The following is a 5579-nucleotide window of genomic DNA, read 5'->3' on the forward strand; positions in this document are numbered from 1 at the left end:
TATATATATAGTGAAAATAGGCTTGGACATAAGATAAAAAATACAATAAAGTTAATGTAAGTATTTAATGCTTTTAGAGTCCAAAATATGCATGTTAATCTATAATTATCGATTCTCTGGAAGCAATAATGTGAAAGCATCAGTACTTGAAGTAGGATTTATTGCCAAATTACACCTTTTCCTTAATTCTGATTGAAGGAAAGCCCTCCCACATTCAGTTGAACCTATATTTCAGCTGTCAGAGCTGATAATCCAGTCGATCCAGCGGCTGTAGTTTCTCACTTTTGTGTAGACGCCAGGATAGTACGGAAGAGCACAGCCGATTCCCCAAGACACAATGCCTTCTAAAGTCCCATCACAAATGAGAGGACCGCCTGAATCGCCCTGTGAAAGAAGAAAGATTAATGTATTTCACATGTTTTTATTTAATCCATTTTTCTCCATCACAAATTACATTATCCTTATAAAAATGGAACAAAAACAGAATATTTTTTACATTAAATTTTTTTCTGTTTTCCATTCTTCAAAGGGAAATCTTAAAAGCATTTTTAAACACTGATACCGAAACCATCTGGACACTCTCGTTACCTGCAAAGCTGTAAATATGACCTATTGTGTAACTAAATTAAGTTATCTCACCTTGATTTACACTAACATAAAGAGGCTGAACATAAAGCCCTGAAAAGCTGTGCCATATCAGAGTATATCTAATGTCTCCATGAATTGTCAGCAATGGACTGCACCCTTATTCCCAGAACGCCTTATTCCTAGAAAACCCTTTGGCAGGACCCTTGGGAGGGTTTGTTTGCCATCATAAATTAGGGAAACTGCAGACTGCCATGAAAATACAAGTGTGTTTGAGGGGTCAAACTAAACTCTGAACAACTTTAAACAACACTTATAGTTTGTATATTTCATAAAGTGTCTCTAAACAGGGGTGGGCCAAAATAATCATATAAAAGATCCAATAAAGTTAATTTAAGTATTTAATGTTTTTTAGTGTCCAAAATATGCATCTATAAGATTCTGGATGCGATAATGTGAACGCATCAGTACTTGAAGTAGAATTTATTGCACCAATTAAAACTGCCAAAATAATGATTGTTTATTATTATTAATTATTTTCTTAAGTAATATCAGTTTCTTTTTGTGCACTAAAAATGGCATAGAAATAAATTAAGTAAATTTCACAAACAATTACAAAGAAACGGCAAGTAACACAATGAATTAATCATGAAATTTAGAAGTAGAAAATCTGATCTTTGTAAAAAAAAATAAAAAAATTTTTTTTCAAACAGTTGGATTCCAGAAGTAAAAATCTCAAGTACAATCTCGAGTACAACTTTTAGCGGACTTTGACTTGTCACGGACTCTGATGCATTTTTACTCGGACTCGAGCCTTTAGGACTCGAAAAATATTTCCGAGTCCAACCGAGCTCAGGGACATTTGACGGTCACTGACCGGATGCACTATCACAAAAGTTACATTCAGTATTCGCATGTGTTTTTAAGTCTTGCGAGTACTTAAAACCATTTTGGAGAGTATCACGACCATAGACTGTATAAAAACATGGACGTAGTGTCCGTGACGTCACCCGTAGGTTTCTGAAAAGCGTTTTTGAAGCTCAAAGTAGGTGGAGCCGGCCGTCTCCTGGATAATCGAAAATGGGCAAAGAGGCGGGAGCTGGTTGCTGAAACCACGTCCACCTAGCTCGACGGCGGTGACAGCAGCGGCAATCCACCTGTCACTCAAGTGGCCACGCCCTTAATTATGCAGAACTTTAAGGCTTAATATAATTTAAACGGATGAGTTAAAAAAAATTCCTAAGATGAATGAAGGTCTTACGGGTTTGGAATGAATTGAGGGTGAGTAATTAATGACAGAATTTTCATTTTTGAGTGAACTATCCCTTTAAGCCAGGTGACCTAGCCAGGGCAGATGTTCATCTTAATGCTCCAAATGTCCAAGTTTATGATGATGACACTATCTTTTTCACATTTTGGCATTAGTGATTTAACACCAAATGATTTAACTGTTAAGGTTACAGACTGCTAAACGGGCTTACATGATTTGCCTTTTCAGAAGTCTTAGTCACTCATTTCACCCATGACTTGTACTAAACACTTCTGAACACAACTTACACTACACTAATATACATCCTAGAGAATATAAACAGCAAAAAAAAAAAAAAAAAATCTATAAATACTCGGTCTTCTAAATACTTCAAATTGGTGTGTTGCTGCATACATGTCAAGTTAAATAAAATTGCATGGCAACATATCTTCCTCATATCTAAAGCAGCGCAACATGGCCTCGCCCCCTTTGTTGTATGTTCCCCGGTGGGTGGGGTTTATGTAAATTGCAGTTTTTGTGATGTCACCAACCCGGGAAGTAGCTCATTGTAGTCCCTACCAGCCGTAACTGTAGGCATTAAACTGCCATAATTTTAAAAGACAATATCTCTGTTTGCATTGAACTTTCAGCTTCATAACTTTGCAGATATTGTTTATGCTCAAACAGCAACATTACACACTAACTAAAGTTTAAAAAGTGAAATCACAATCAACCACCCCTTTAATGTTTTTAAACTTTATTAACAGTTAAGTGAACCTTGAGTAACATTTTAAAATTATTTAAAGAAATAATGTCATGATCCCTTTAAAAGTCAGGTTTAACGAATCTCAAAGTTAATGTAATACATACATTACATTATTTGGTTTTGTTAGGTCTGTGCTTTCACTGTTAGAATGTATAAAAAAAAAATTTAATAGATTTTTTTTTTATTCATTAACATTTATGTCTTATATAAAATAAGGTACGTTCTCTATTCTTGCATTATTCAAATGTTAACATCGTCTTGCCCCAGGTAAAAATAGTAAAATGTAAAATTTTAATTCATGTACATTTTGTGCTATGCATCATCATCATCATCATCATCATCATCATCATTCTGTACATTTTCAACTCTTATCTTATCTTATTTTACAGTAAATACACATTATTTTAAGGGTCTTCTCCCATCTTACCTTACATTATTTTTACATGAACAGAATGTGCCATAGAAGATTTAGCCTGGTTATATTTTGGTGCTGTCATGATGTTTTTTAATTATTTTAACATAAAAAAAAAATCTAATAAGAGTTACAGCTTGGTCTGGGCTTTTTTATTTTATTTTTTTATGAAACGGTAACGTAGGGAGGCGGGCTCAGTGGAGGGTCAATTGTGTTAGTATGTGTGTGTTAGCTATAACTGTTGTCTCCATATGAGGTCCAAAAGAGGGTGTGTGTACAGCAGCTCTAAAAATACCCAGGAGGCACTGTGCATATATCGTGTTGCAGCTAAACCAGTGAGATGTACTTCGTGTGAGCAGAAAAAGCTTTGCTTTTCTTTTGCAGTTTAGTTTGCAAAAACTAGAAACCTCCAAGCATGGGTGAAACCAGTGTAGATGGAGCCAAAATGACAGGTATAGTCTGACATGTTTAGACGTGGGCTGTTTTTGCTGGTGCTTTTACTGGTGTGGTGTGAGCTAAATCTATATCTGTCAGATATAGTGTAACGTTTCACATGGGGTTGTTGACCTCAGTGCTGGTTTGAGCATGAAGTCTAAAGTTCATCTCTTTGTGTGTTTGTGTTTTGCATTTTTCATAAAGTGTGAGCTTGTTAAATTGTTTATGTCATGCCATTTGTAGTTCATTCATAACATTCCACTGTCGTTTTGGTTGTAACAACTTTTTGTAATTATTTTTTACATTTGAATTGTTTTCATTTAACAAATGTATGTTTGATAGTTTGATAATTGGTTGTGTTTTGGACTGACTAATCATTGTGATACTAATTACACTGGCCCTGTCAACCTCGTGAGGTCACACCTACATATATGTAGCCACTCCCCATTCATAGTTTGGACTGAAAATTAGACCCGTTAAAGAGTATGATCACATGTCTGTATGTGCATGTAACATACAGACGACCTTGCCAGTCAAGTGTAATACAATCTGTTATATGATCGTGTTATTTTTTAACCCTTTGTTATTTGCCTCTGTGAGTAAACCATTCCCTGTGGCTTTTTACATTCAACATTTGACCTCATTTCAGGACGTTACAGGTACTTTCATAGAATAAGAAGTGCACAATGCCAGAAGAGCTATTATTACCAAACTGAAAACTCCATAGTGCCAGTAGGGGTGACAAATGTAACAAGATGATATTAAATTGTTAGTTTTGTTAGTTCACTCAAAAATTAACAATGTCATGTACTCACCCTCATGTTGTACCAAACCTATAAAACTAAAGGTGGACCGATATAGGTTTTTTTTTTAATGGACGATGCTGATATGTTACAGAGATGGGTAGATATGTGTATATACATATAGGGGTGGAACGGTTCAACTTACTCACGGTTCGGTTTGTATCACGGTTTTGGTATGGTTTGGTATGTGCTATGTTTAGAAAAAAACTATACTGTCAAATAAAAATAAAGAAAATAAGAATAATCTAACTACAAGGAACATCACAAATAAATACAATAGAGTAAAGATACAAATAAAATAAACAGTGATTTTCAGGTTTTTTTTGGTAGTTCTAACATTAGTTTTTAGGTACATAAATTGAATAAAGTAATGAAATGTAAAACAGCATTGCATATTTGACTGTATAAATTAAAGATTCATCTTTATTGAAGTTCGCTGTTGTTGTAATGTATTGGGATGCCAGAATGCGCATCCATCAACAGAAACATATATTATGAACCCTGTTTGTTTTACGTGTTATTTATAGCAAACCATATTACAGATGCGTTGTCAGATTTAAGTTGAACCGCGATCCTAGCTTTTTTTCCGCGAACCGTTCCACCCCTAATATCCACCCAGCTCAGTAACATATTAGCATCGCCCATTTTATTTTTCAAAAATAAAATGATCAAAAACATGAATAAAAAGCAAGTAAACATTGTAACCAACAGTGCACTTAATCAAATGACCTTTGCATATTGAGGATCATATTTTCTCCAATAAAGAAAACCAGGCAACGCTAATTTTACATGTGAATATGACATAGCGTCCAGCTGGATATAGCACAGCATACATGTGTTTTGAGCTTTGAAGCTGACTGCTTGTGCTTAGCTGAACTTTCCTGTCTTCATCCAACAAGCATTAATCAGGGTAGCGCAATATTTAAATTTTGGCAGGAGTGAAAATGAGCCTGTAAGGGATAAAATTACTGCATGTTCAACAGGTTGTACTGGTGTGATCACATTGATAGGATACCTAAAACTGCTCTTTCTAACCAGCCCCCACATGTCTATTTCACGATGTGGGAAGATTTGCATAACACCACCCAAATGTTCACGCAAAGGCGTAACTTCACATGTGGTTGCTGCTTCGTCGAATCTGCCTGCTGCGCCGTTCTCAAGCCCGCCGGTCGTTCCTCACTCAAGCACGCCGGCCTCCGCTCACTCAAGCCCGCCGTGTGTGACTCTGTGTGTTTCATTGTGAAAGCGAAACTACTTTGTTTGGCCTTCCAAAAGAGGACACGACTAGAAATAAGTGGTTAAGTTGTATTTACAACACTGTTCCAGAAC

General features: G+C 35.7%; 1 protein-coding gene across 1 annotated transcript in view; it reads left to right on the plus strand.

The window, feature by feature from the left end:
- unm_hu7910 (un-named hu7910) overlaps positions 1-5579 on the plus strand; it is a 64354-nt gene that overhangs the window by 4115 nt on the left and 54660 nt on the right. The gene's annotated exons all lie outside the window — the stretch shown is intronic.

Source organism: Sinocyclocheilus rhinocerous, unplaced genomic scaffold, assembly GCF_001515625.1.
Source record: "Sinocyclocheilus rhinocerous isolate Xijiao unplaced genomic scaffold, SAMN03320098_v1.1 scaffold36, whole genome shotgun sequence".
Classification (NCBI taxonomy): Eukaryota; Metazoa; Chordata; class Actinopteri; order Cypriniformes; family Cyprinidae; genus Sinocyclocheilus; species Sinocyclocheilus rhinocerous.